The sequence below is a fragment of the Mus musculus genome, chromosome 9 (genome assembly GCF_000001635.26).
Source record: "Mus musculus strain C57BL/6J chromosome 9, GRCm38.p6 C57BL/6J".
In the NCBI taxonomy this organism is placed as follows: domain Eukaryota; kingdom Metazoa; phylum Chordata; class Mammalia; order Rodentia; family Muridae; genus Mus; species Mus musculus.
This window is the reverse complement of record NC_000075.6, coordinates 108,162,350-108,176,139: the sequence shown is the minus strand read 5'-3', so window position 1 is coordinate 108,176,139 and position 13,790 is coordinate 108,162,350. Positions and strand designations below refer to the sequence as shown.

Below are 13,790 nucleotides of genomic sequence, written 5' to 3'. Positions count from 1 at the left end.
ACATTGGGCTGCAGCATCACAGTGAGGGACCCAACATCGAACTCCTAAACTTAGGCCCTGTCCCTTCCATTCATGGAATAATGGCCAATAACAGGAACACACATGCTAGTTTGTGTTTCCATCAGTGTGGGATTTCCTCAAGTGGATTGCTTGAAACAAAATGGCAAATGCATAAGTCAGTGTTGAAGACAAAAGTAGAACCAGAGAGCTGGCCAGTTGTCGTGGCTAGTTACCAGTCAGAGGCGGTGGCCAGTTGTCGTGGCTAGTTACCAGTCAGAGGTGGTCCATACAGCAGGGATGGAGGTGACATGCAGAGCCGGAGGAGGTGAATGTGGTCACAGTAATCATCTTCTCAACGTGCTCTGCAGGTGCAGCAGGTGTTTGCTCAGAGTTGGCTGCAGAGAGCTGGGAAAGAGAATAATCCAGAGAACCCTTGAGCTCCGCCTGAACGTCTGGTGTTGTATGTGGAGAGGAGTGGGCAGAGCCTAAGTTTAGGAGTTCCATGTTGGGTTATTGTGCTTGGCTTTCCCCTGGTGCTTGAGAGCAAACCCAGGGAGGTGCTCTGGAATCCAAGGGCCCGCCCCCCCCCCCCCCCCGGGCCAGGCTGTGATTGGCAGGCATCCAAGTGAGGTGACAGCCATGTTGGGTAGTCAGATCCAGGCGACACCGTTAGGCAGCACTTCACCTGCGAGTGCTTTCCTGTAATGCCACCTGGTTCTGGAAGAGAGACATAATGGTGGAAGTAAGGCAGCACTGGCGTTCCAGGAGAGCGAGTCGAGTACGTTCAATTGAACAAACATTAGTCTTATCAAATGATTTGTTGGAAACGAAAGCACTCAGCACGAGGCCTGGCATGACATGACTATTAATTGAGGCCAGGTTTCATGGACAGGCCCAGGAACGAAAGGTGAATGAGACAGACTCCTGATTTCCTATTTTAGCGAATGTTTGAGTTAAACTTGATTAAGGGTCTGTTCCCTGGCCTCTGGGGGCTCTTAGGCAGCGGGTGATGCCTGACGGGCTCAGAGGGCCATGGACCATCCTTCTTATGCCCACACACAGCTGCTAAGGCAGCATTTAGAGATCAGACTAGACAATGAACTTAAAAGACCTGTCTAGTCCAGAAGATCTCAGAATATACAGCTAGCTAACTCAGAGCTTCAGCCCAGACCAGCAGAGCCTCTGAGGACAGCATCCAACCAGAGGGGCTGCTTTGACTCCTTAGTTCTCCTCTCCATGACACTCCATGAAATCTGACTAAGGGTTTTGGCTTTCAGCTTGAGTGAGAGTGAAGTGAGACAGGCCCGCCTTGGCAGATCTGGGGGCTGGAAAGGAGGGGGCTGCTGTGCTGACCTTGTGCCCTGCTCATGCCAACGTGGGTACAGACACCACCACTCACCCGGGCTAGGAATGCCTCAGAGTTCAGCAAGTGGGCTGTGTGGCTCTTGGGGCTGGCTAAGAAGCTGGTGAACTGGACTTTCCCAATGGCCAGATGTCCATCCTGTGCTGCAAGGAAGGTGCTTAGTGCTGACTGCCTGCTGTCCGAGATACACCACCCACAGAGCAGAGTCACTGGGCCGTTCCTACTAGGACACTCTGGGAAGTTGTAGTGCGTGAACTGATGTGGGAGAGGGAAGGAGGGACAGACAGACCCCGGCAGCTTGCTCTCAATGTTCCCAAGAGATCAGGCCTACCACACTGCCTCCCGGTCCGTTTCTTTGTTAGAGTTCATGCTGGAGACCACATAGTCCCTGCTCACATTGCTGCTTTGCATTTACCTGGCCGTTCTGCTGGAGTCTTTGCTAGCCTGAGCTGTAGAAATACACAGACCTAAGGGCAGAGGCATAAACTTCCCCAGGACTCCACAGATAGATGTCGCATTCCTAAATGGTAAAGACTAAAAACCTCTATACTCCTGAACGTTGAGGAAGGAAAACAAAAATGCTCTTAGAGACCAGAGATCTTTGTGGTGACCATCGGAGTGATACCTTCTCTTCCGATGTAAAGACCCAAGAGTGATAAGGGCTGAACCCAGCTGTAAGGTTTGGCAGGGGACACAGGCTTCAGATATACTCCCTCAGCTTCCTTTGCTGTAGTACATTGGTGTCTCAGGGAAGGACAAAATCCTAGGTGAAAACACACATTGCTTTGTGTGTGTGTCTGTGTGTGTTTGTGTACAGCTGGGCAGGCACAGATGGAGACTAGAAGTCAGCCTTGGGTGTTGTTTCTCAGACACTGTCCACACGGCTTAGGCCGCGTCTCTCACTGGAAACTGGGGCTCCCTGACTAGACTGGCAGGCCATTGAGCCACGGGGATCTCTTGTCTCTCCCTCCCTGTTCAGTGAGCACTTTACAGAATAGCTCTCTCTCCAGGCCCAGTACACACACTGCTTTTGGAAGCAGTAGTGCTAGTAGGTAGGAACCAAGGGATGTGTTTGTATGCCTGTGTGTCTCTGACTGACAGAAGGTCAAGTTCACTGTGGGGTGATTCCAGATTGGTACTGGGCAAGCCAGAAATGGGGTGGGGAAAAAGGGCCTCCCCATTCAGTGAATGACTCTTGGGGATGAAGAAGCTTTTATGGCCTGGAAGGGATAGAGAGCCTAGTGTGCCTCGGACACTCTGCTTGCCCATGTGTGGGCTCTGAGAACTGATCAGAGGGAAGCAGAAACCATCTTCTTGGTAGCCTTGCCTTATAAGACCCGAGTGTGGTGGCGCATGCCTTTAATTCCAGCACTCAGGAGGCAGAGGCAGGCAGATTTGTGAGTTCGAGGCCAGCCTGGTCTACAAAGTGAGTTCCAGGACAGTCAGGGCTATACAGAGAAACCCTGTCTCGAAAAAACAAAAAACAAAACAAAACAAACAAAAAGACTCCAGCAGAAGAAAAAGGCCTAGTCCTGCTGGGTGGGGCTTGGAGGCATGGGCTTTGCTACCATGTGACCCAGGGCAGTGCACTTAATCTGGCTCATGTCCCAGAAGCCTCAGAGCCTAGTTGGGAAGAGGACAGAATTCATGCCATCCCTTCTTTCTCCGCCTGCCAGGGAGACAAAGTATGCCTCGGCTCCTCAGGCAAACATCAACATGCTCTGAACATTCACAGAGTGCATGGCCTTCAGGAATGAGGGCCATAACCCGATGTGAGTGAAGTGAGTCATAGCCTGATGAGGGAGTCCAATGGTGTGTGGTAGGGGTGGGGTGGACATGTGGTACAAGCCATGCCTGGCTGCACAGGTGACCCCTGAGCTTCACACACATCCTGCTCTAATATGCATGCATGCATGCACACATATGCACATGCACACGCATGCACACATGCATTTGTGACCCTGATACCTCCTGGGACCCTGGGGATAGTCTACTGGTGGGATAAGTGCACAATGTTCCGGTTTTCAGCGGCCCCAGGCCTCCCTCTGGGCTCAGATCCTGTTGATTTGCCTTCTGCAAAGTCGCTTTGGGTTTTGTGTACCTCGTTGGCTATCTTCAGCCTCCTCCGGCATTGTTTGCCCTGCCTGCATGGATTCCCAGGTCTCAGCCCTCAGCTGTGTCTTCCTCTACTAGAGCATTGACATAAAGAAAAAAAAAAGTCACGTGCTGATGGTTTGCTAAATTCCGTAGCTTAGGTCCCTGACCTGGGTACCCCAGGCATGGGCTGTGCAGATTCCCCCACTGTCATGCTCTCCCGCTTTTGTTGAAACCTCAGTCTACCACATAACTCCGCTGCTCAGGGTCTCTTCTCCTGGGAAAGCTTGAGTCTGTTGTGCAGCGCAGTGAGCTGACGTGAAGACTTCGTCGTGGTGGTGATGGTTGGTTTTGAGACTGTGTAAGCTCAGGCTGGCCTGGAGCTGGTGATCCTCTTGCTTTAGGCGTTTGAACACTGGGATTATAAGAGCTTACCACCATGCCAGGGAAGGCTTTCTGAGGCTAGGGACATCACTGATTTTGTTTGATGTTCATAGGAGATCTTTAGCAAGTCTTTTGTTTGGCATGGAGCCTTTTCCTAGTCCTGGGCTCCCTGGGGCCCAGGGTCAGTGTGAGTAGCTGAGTAGGGTGTGGTTGATGGATCAAAGGCAGTTCTAGTGGGAAATGTCGCAAGCAATAAGATGGAGTGAGCAGAGCAGTATCTTTTAGAACTTGGGGTGGTTTGCAGTCTCTCCAGCTATTCATTCACCTCTAGTTTGACATTCAAGGGTCAAGAAGGTTCCTGTCTCTGTCCACCGAACTCAGCTGTTGTGGGTTAGAGCTGACTCTGTGAACCGGGCGTGGTAGTACATGCCTTTAATCCCAGCAGCGCTTGGGAGGCCGAGACAGGAGAATCTCTGTAAGTTTGAGGCCAGCCTGGTCTACATAAAACCGACTCTGTAGGACACATCATTGCCTCTGCTTTTCTTTTCTTTGTTGAAACAGAGTGCCATGTAGCCCAGGCTAGCCTTGAATTGGCTAAAGATGAACCGACTACCTCTACCTCCCAAGTGCTTGCATTATAAGCATGAGCCACAATGCCTGGGTAATCCTAGCTTGAGTCTCACTGTATATATCAGGCTGGTCTTGAACTTACAGAGATCCTCTTTGCCTCTGCTTTCTGAGTGCCAGGATTTGTGCACCATCACTTACAGCCCCGGGCTGTTTTTACTAGACCCTTTCTCATTACCAGGGTCAACTTTCTTTTTGGTGGTTCCACATCCCTCAAGTGTGCTTGCAGAAGAAAGACGGAAGGCCAGCAGACAGGCAGATTCTTCTAGGTGCCTCTCTTGGCAACCACTGTCATGTACTCAGATCTGAAAAGAACCCCTGACCTTGTGGAGATGTGCCCATCCTCTTCTTCCTAGCCTCTGGGCCGACACTTAGGATACAATGATAAGAAAAGTCATTGCGTCCAGTTCTCAAAGAGCTCCGAGCTCAGTGGGAGAGAATGATTTTAATCATCCAGAAACAAACGTGCTAATGAAAGGGCAGGACCAGAAATCATGAGAGCTCTTGCCTCAGGAAGTGACGCTGATGGGCATCCAAGTGAGTTACAAGTGTGAGGGGCGAGCAGCTAAGTGGAGGTGCAGCGGGGCTGGGCCTTTTAGGAGGGAGAAAGCTCTTTCTCTCTCTCTCTCTCACACACTCCAGGCTCCCATTAAAAGAAGCAGGAGACTCCTTTTCAGTGGGAGATGGATCAGAAGTGTGTGTGGGAACAGAGGAAATAACATACATAGCCTATTTATTTCTGGCCAGGACATCTTGCTGTGATTGCTGGGGCTGCTTGTACAGATGGTCTGTTTCTTGTGCCCACCCCCCACCCCCCAGCCTTTCCCTCTGGACTCCAACATTAGCCCTGTCCACTCCTGACTCAGGGGTTGTTTGTCTAGCTTACTGCTCCTGCTATGGTGAAGGCCATAGGAACTGGGAATGGCGAAGCCATGTTTTCAGGTGAGTAGTCTTGTTTCTGATGCTTTCCTGGGGGCCAGAAGAAATAGAGGTCTTGTCTGGCATGATGGCTAACGTAGAGTCATTCCACCTCATCCCCCTATTAAGCAAGAAGTTCCCTGTTCACTCTCAGATCAACTGCAAGATCCCAGTGCTGGCAGTGTGCGAGAGCTCCTCTTCATAGACCCTTTCACTTTGGAGGCTGGGGATTGACCTCCAGTACCATGAGATGACACAGGCCTGCAGTCCCAATACTAGGAAGGTAGAGTCAGGAGGTCACCTTTGACTAAACAGGAAGCTGGAGACCAACCTGAGCTACACTGAGCTCCTGTCTCTCAAAACCTGAAGAAGTAAAAGAGCCTCAAAAACCTAAAACCGTCTCCCACTGAAGACCTTTCCATAGTGTTTGATTTTGAGGATTCTGGGCTAAAGGCCAGGGACCCCGTGCTCAGCTCCCACTCTGCACTGCTGCCCCCTCCTTTGGGAGCCTTTCTCTCTCACACCGGGGGGACCCCAGGTGCCATGGAAAAGCCCAGCTGCAGACTGGCAGTGAGGGTGTTTGCTATGGTGGCCTGGTGCAGAAAGATGGAAGGGGTGAAGTTATCCCTTGGTTTCCACGTGTGTGCACGGTGGCACGCATGCTCCAACATGCACACCTCTCTCTCTCGCATACATTAATAATTAATAAATAAACTTTAAAAGAAAAGGTGGAGCCCAGCTGGGCCAGGCTGGTTGCCAAAGCCTGCGCTCCCAAGTGTGGAAGAAGGCGCCTGAACCTGACTTTTGCTTGCTCAGTAAGCAAACACACTCCAGTCACCAGAGGTTATGACAGCAGCCTGCTTCCAGGTCCCTTTGTTCTGCTCTGGGGCCTCCCCAGCCAGGCCCCAGCTTCTGCTCCCGTTCTTTCTTCCATAAGCACACACTCACCTTGGCGCATCACTTCCGTCTCGTCTCAGTCCATGATTTCCACTTCTTTTTTTTTGTTTGTTTTTGTTTTTTGAGACAGGGTTTCTCTGTGTAGCCCTGGCTGTCCTGGAACTCACTCTGTAGACCAGACTGGCCTCAAACTCAGAAATCCATCTGCCTCTGCCTCCCAAGTGCTGGGATTAAAGGCGTGCTCCACCACTGTACCACCACTGTTCTTGTTTCTATAGAAAAAGCTTAGTAGCCTAAAGAATAGAAACTTATTCCTTATAGCCTGGAGGCTAGAGCTCTAAAAGGAAGGCTTTCCTGTGCACAGAAGCCTGAAGTTCATCTCTAAGTTGACAGCACTGCTAGGAACAAGGGAGCCCTCTTTCCCAGGCTGGATGAAGAGAGGGCATCAAGCAAACCTCTACCCCTTTGTTGAGACAGAATTCCTGGCTGGCCTGGAACTCAGAAACCTGGCTACCTCTACTGAGTGCTGAAATTAAAGGCTTGACCCACCATAACCTGCTTCGAGATAATTCTTTTTAAAACATCGTTGTGTACTATAATAAACATTTTATGAATTTCAAATATTAAAGTGCACCCTGTGTGTGTCTTGCATTCTCATGTCCTAGCTTCCCATGTCCCCTCTCCCCTCTAGCGTCTTTCTATAGATTGGCAGTTCTAGATATGTTGCATGCTTGGGGCCACACTGTGTATTTTGGAGGTCTGGCTCTTTCACATCAGCACCCCATTCCCATTCCCTCTTCTTACCCAACAACACTCCAATGTATGGCTGTGTCTTTTTTTTTTTTTTTTTTTTGGTTTTTCAAGACAGGGTTTCTCTGTATAGCCCTGGCTGTCCTGGAACTCACTCTGTATACCAGGCTGGCCTCGAACTCAGAAATCCGCCTGCCTCTGCCTCCCGAGTGCTGGGACTAAAGGCGTGCACCACCACCGCCCGGCCTTGGCTGTGTCATCTTTTATCTACTCATTCACCGATAAATGTGTTAGATGTGAAGCACTCTTTTTGTTGTTTGCTTCTTTGAGACAGTCTCCCTGTGTAGCTCTGGCTGTCCTGGAACTCCCTCTGGAGGCCAGGCTGGCCTTGAACTCACAGAGATCTACCTGTGTCCACCTCCTGAATGCAGTGCTGGGAGTGTACCACCACCACCTGATTCTTAATTTTTATTTTATCTCTTGAGATATCTAACTTTGTAGTTTAGGGTAGTCTTATCCACATGATCCTCCTGCCTCAGTCTGTGCCATTGGGCCCAACTCATTAGACCTCTCACATGGAAAGTCATGTGACTGGCAGACAGAGATCAGTTTTCTTCCAATTTGGATGCTGGTTTTTCTTGCCTAATTGCTTTGGCTCAGATTTCTAGCACTCTGTGGATCCAAATGCTGAGACCTCCATGGCTTCCTTGTGTTCCCAATCTTACAGAGAAAGTGTCTGGCCTTTCACCCCATGAAAACCCACATCTAAATATGACCTTAGTTGTGAGCTTTCACAAGTGCCCTGGATCATGTTGAAGAAGTTTTTTTTTTGTTTGTTTTTTTTTTGTTTTTGTTTGTTTGTTTGTTTGTTTGTTTTGTATTTCTAGCCTAGAAAATCGGTTTTTGTAAAAAAGAGATTTCTTTTTATTTTATGTGTATGAGTTTTAGATGACTATGCATCTGCTCATGGAGGCCAGAAAAGGGCATCAGGTCCCATGGAACTGATGGTACAGCTGGTTGTCTGCCATAATATGGGTGCTGGGAACCAAATATGGGTCCTCTGCAACAGCTAAGGCATCTGTCCAGTCCATAGTGAGGGTTTTGTTTTTTTTTTAAATCATGAAATGCTTTAATGACAAAATTTACTAAATTTTGTCAAGCACTTTTTTCTTTTTTCTCATCAAATGAGATGACTGTTTCCCCCTTATTTGTTTGTTTTTTGTTTTTAATTTATCCCAGCACCCAGGGGTAAGTTCTTACCCAGGGGTAAGATGTCTCTGTAAGTTCCAGGCCACCTTTGTCTACAGTGGGAGTTCCAGGACAACCAGGGGTACACAGGGAAACTCTGTCTTGAGAAACGAAGAAGGAGGAGGAGGAGGAGGAGGAGGAAAAGGAGGAAAAGGAGGAGGGGGAGGAGGGAGAGGAGGAGGAGGAGGAGGAAAAGAAAGAGGAGGAGGAGGAGGAGGAGGAGGAAAAGAAGGAGGAAAAGGAGGAGGGGGAGGAGGGAGAGGAGGAGGAGGAGGAAAAGAAAGAGGAGGAGGAGGAGGAGGAAAAGGAGGAGGGGGGAGGGAGAGGAGGAGGAGGAAAAGAAAGAGGAGGAGGAGGAGGAGGAGGAAAAGGAGGAGGGGGGAGGGAGAGGAGGAGGAGGAAAAGAAAGAGGAGGAGGAGGAGGAGGAGAAGGAGGAGGAGGAGGAAAAGAAGGAGGAGGAGGAGGAAAAGAAGGAGGAAAAGGAGGAGGGGGAGGAGGGAGAGGAGAAGGAGGAGGAAAAGAAAGAGGAGGAGGAGGAACACAGAAGAACCTGTTTTTCCCTTCCCAGCAGCCATCAGCAGCCTGTAGACCCTAAAGAACTGTGGGACCCCCATGAGCCTCTCCCCTATTTATTTTTCTTTAAAATTTTTTTATTCAGGAGTTGTAAAGATGACTCAGACGTTAGGAGTACTGGGTACTCTTCCTGAGGATCCAGGTTCAATTCCCAGCACCCACATGACAGATCACAGCTGTCTATAAGTCAAGCTTTGGGGGCTCTGACACCCTCAGACATACAAACATACATACATGCAGGCAAAGCACCAATGCACATGGAATAAAAATAAATAAAACATCTTTTATTCATTGGAGCAGGAAAGGTGGCTTAGCAGTTAAGAGCACTGGCTGCTCTTCCAGAGGCCCTGGGTTCTTTTCCCAGCACCCACATGGCGGCTCACACCTGTCTGTAACTCCAGTTCCAGGGGATCTGACTGACACCTTCACACTGACAGACATGCAGGAAAAACACTAATGCACATAGAAATTAACAAATAAACTTTTAAAAGTTGTATTCATTTCTTTTTATTTTATTTGTATGCTTGTGTGTCTGCACACACTACTTGCATGCAGAGCCTAGGGAGTCCGAAGAGAGCAGTAGATCTCCCCAAACCAGAATTACAGATGGTTGTGAGCCACCATGTGGGTGCTGGGGACAGAATCCAGGTCCTCTTCAGAATCACAAGTCCTCTTAACTGCTAAGCCACCTTTCGAGCCTCTTACCCTCCTTATAGCTGAGCTGGAGTTCATTAAGAAGAAAGGGTTTCTTTCTTTCTAGTTTTGTACTTTGGATTTTGGCAGAACCTTGCTAGGTGGCCCAAAGCCATCACCTCAGACTTTCAGTATTCCTGTTCACTTCTGGATTGCTGGGATGACAGGTGTGTGCCACCACAGCTGGCTCAAGAGGAAAAGGCTATTTATATACATTAAAGAGGTGGAGGGGGGGATAAGACACAGCAGGATACACTCCAGGGTGGGTGAGCAGGTAGCTGACTTCATTTCCTCACTGAGCTATACATCCTGTAGTTCACTCTTATTTTCCTGGGGGTCCAGAAGAAAGGTTAGTTTATTGACCTTCGATCTTTATTTTCCCAGCATGCGTGCTGACATGCATTGCTGCACCTGTGTGTTTAGTACAGAACATTTTCATTTTCACCCATCTCAAAAGTATTTTGAGCAGGGTGTGTTGGTGCACGCCTTTAGTCCCAGTGCTTTGGAGGCAGAGGCAGGCCGATCTCTGTGAGTTCGAGGCCAGCCTGGTCTATAAAACAAGTTCCTGGGCAGCCAGGGCTGTTACACAGAGAAATCCTGTCTTGAAAAACAAAAAGAGTACTTTGAAATATTTCCTTAGGGATTGTTTTTCTCAGATTTATTGCATATTTAGGACTGTGGTTCAATTTACATTTAGTTGTGAATTTTACAAACTTGTTCCGTTGCCAGTTCTGTTGCTAATTTAATTATAGTGTGTTCAAAGAACATCCTTATTATGACTTGAATACTTTAAAATTGATGGCGTTTACCGTGTGTCTGGGCTATGGTCTGGGAACACTGGTCCACTCGCACTTGAGTGTGCATGCGGATATTGGGTGGAGTGTTTCCCAGATGGCTATTAGTTTTAGTTAGGTGTAGTGATTGTCAAGTCTTTAATCTTGTACAGTGTTGTTCTATTTGTTCCTGTAAGGAATTGAAGTCCCCAACTATTAGAGTTGAACTGCCTGCTTTCTTTTTTTAACTTAGTTGCCTTATGTATTTTGGGGCCTGGTTGTTAGGCATATATACACTTATAATAGTTGTAGCTTTCTAGTTCCATAGCCCCTTTGTTAGCCTTTATCTTCAGTCAGCTCCTCCCCTCCCCTCCTTAAAGAGACAAAGGCTTTCAATGTTCAGGCTACCTTCAAGCTGCTGTGCTTAGACTCCTCCAGGCTTAGCCAGGGAGTTGCTGGGACTGGAGGCCTTCACTTCCCAGCATGCCTCTGAAGTCTGATGTCATCGCACATCAGCATAGCCGCCCCGCCCCCGCCCTGCGGCACCCCTCCCCCACCCCTCTCCCCGCTCTCGGACAGGTGGTCACTTGACGGTTTTTTCCCATTAAGTAATAATTCTGCTTGGGAGGCTGAGTCAGAGGGATCTCTCACAAGTTCAAGGAGAATCTGGCCTAGATGTGAGTTCTAGGCCAACCAGAGACAGAGAGCAAGGCTTCATCTCAACAACAACAAAAAATCTTCAACCTGTTTGGTTTTTTTTTTGTTGTTGTTTTTTGGGTTTTTTTCTTTGCATCTAAAAATGTCTCTCGTGGATAATACTTGTATCTCTTTTTCTCAATCAAGTTTGATGATCTCTGACTTTGGATAAGATCATGTAATCTAATTCCTGATATGGTTGGATTTGCAGTGCATTTTGCCTTTTGCTTTTTATGTGTCTCAAGCTTTCTTATCTATTTCTTCCACTTTTATTGCCTCACTTTGTATTAAGTGGACATTTTCTAGTATAACATTGTAATTGCATGTTTTTAAATTATTTAGGGTTTACAATCTACGTCTTATTATTTTAGAATCTATTTCAGGCCAGGCATGGTGGCACACACCTTTAGTTCCAGACCTTGGGAGGCAGAGGCAGGTGGATCTCTGTGAGTCTGAGGCCAGCCTGGTCTACAGAGTGAGTTCCAAGACAGCCAGGGCTACACGATGAGACCCTGTTTTGAATAAGTACACAAACAAAAAACCCTCTACTTCAGACTTAATTTGTTTTTGAGATAGAGTCTCACTATATAGCTTCAGCCAGCCTGGAACTGCTAGATAGACTAGGCTGGCCTTGAATTTACAGATATCCAACTGCCTCTGACTCCCAAGTGCTGGGATTAAAGGTGTATGCCACCTAGCCAGACCCAGGATCTACTTCAGATTTATGCTAATTTCATTTTAGTGATGTGGACTAAGGATGTGGCTCAGTGTTAGTTCTTGTCTACTGTGTGTAAGGCCTTGGGTTTGATCCCGCACCGAGAAAAACGTTGAGAGTAGACACTTGGCTCCATACCCACCTGCGTTCTTCCCGTGTTACGCTATTATTGTTCTGTATCATGTTACAAATGGAAAACACATCATAATTATAAAGTTATAGCTGTCACTTTATATTGTGCTGCAGACAACCTCGTATGTTCTCCTTTACACGCTAAGAGATAAAGGGCAGCAGGCAGGCACACACTCGGGAGGTTGTATAACGGCCTTTCCATCGCTGTCTCTACTCCCCACTGTTTCCCGTGGCTTGTTTCCCTTTTGTCTACTGTGCCTTTGGTATTTCAATATGTTGCATATAATTCTGTCTAGATTCTACTATCCTGACATATATAAGTGTTTTATCTTACTCGATTGTTTCCCAAATCAGTTAAGAAAGTGAAAGGCCTTTGTGGTCACACGTTCTCCTGCACACTGTGGCTCCCTCAGGCTTTTGTGTGCAGACTAGACTGACTGCTGGTGTCCTTTGCTTTCGGTCTCTCCCTTTGTGGTTTCTTGTAAGGCGATCTGTGATCGCAGTTATGTTCTTCCTGCTAAGTCTTAGGTTCTGCCTTCTTGTTAATCTTGTTAATCAGATAACGGTTTCATTTTGACTTCATTAACAATTATCCTTTTCCCTACAGATTTTTTTTTCGAGACAGGGTTTCTCCGTGTAGCCCTGGCTGTCCTGGAACTCACTCTCTAGACCAGGCTGGCCTCAAACTTAGAAATCTGCCTGCCTCTGCCTCCCAAGTGCTGGGATTAAAGGCTTGAGCCACTATGCCCGGCTTTCCTACAGATTTTTAAGCTTACTTGATGTATTTATTTATTTTTAAATATTTTATTCTTAATAATGTGTAAACAAACATATTTGTGTGTGTGTGTGTGGGGGGGGTGTTCTGTGTGAAGACAGGAGCCTGCAAAGGCCACAGGTGTCTGATCCTTTGGAGCTGAAGTTACAGTAGTTGTGAGCTGAGCTCCCCAGCCTGGGTCCCAGGAAGTGACCTTGGGTCCCTGCAAGAATAGTATGTTCTCTTAGCTGCTGGAACATCTCTCCAGTCCTATTATTTTTAAATCAGGATCCTATATTGCCCTGGCTGGCCTGGAACTTGCTATGTAATCCAGGCTGGCTTGGAACTCCCAGAAATCTGCCTTCCTGTACCTCCTGAGTGCCGGGATTAAAGGTATGCGCCACAACGCTCAGCTGTCTGTGTGTTTGTTATTTGAGATATCATTGACCCCATCCAGCCCTGATGGGTCAGGACTATAGTCCCAGATACTTGGGACTCCGAAGGCAGGAGGATCTCAAGTTCAGGGCCTGCCTGAGCCATAGAGTTGGTTTAAGGGCAGCCTGAGCAACTTAAAGAGAATCCTTTTTGATCCTAAGTAAAAAGGAAGGGCCAGAATGAATTTCAGTTGATGGAACACTTGCAGAGTGTATTAACTACTTTTCTGCTGCTGTGATAAACACCATGACCAGAAGCAACATAGGGAGAAGGGGGCTTATTTCTGCTTACATTTCCAGTCTATCACTGAGAGAAGTCAGAAACTGAAGTAGAAATCATGGAGAAATGCTGCTTACTGGCTCCCTCCCTGGTATCTGACCAACTGGTTTTCTCTTTATTTCTCTTTATTATTTTTGAGTATGTGTATGCTTGTGTATCTGTGTGTGCGTGTGAATGCAGATCACTATGGAATCCAGAGGAGAACACTGTATCATCTGAAGCTGGAGTTAACAGGTGTTTGTGAGGTGTGTGCTGTAGATCTCTTACAGGACCTCTGTAAGAACAGAATGTACCCTTAACCTCCATCTCTCAGCCCCTTGCCGACTTTTGTACACAGATTATGACCTCCTGCCTCCCCAGATGGCGCTGTTCATAGTGGGCAGGGCCCTCCTACATCAGTTAACAGTCAAGAAAATGGCCCCCAGGTTTGCCCGCAGGCCAGTGTGGTGTAGGCAATT

At 47.8% G+C, this 13,790-nt stretch overlaps 1 protein-coding gene across 2 annotated transcripts in view; it reads left to right on the top strand.

Moving 5' to 3' along the window:
* The window catches only part of Bsn (bassoon), a 94,398-nt gene that overhangs the window by 14,280 nt on the left and 66,328 nt on the right, over positions 1-13,790 (top strand). The window lies entirely within an intron of this gene.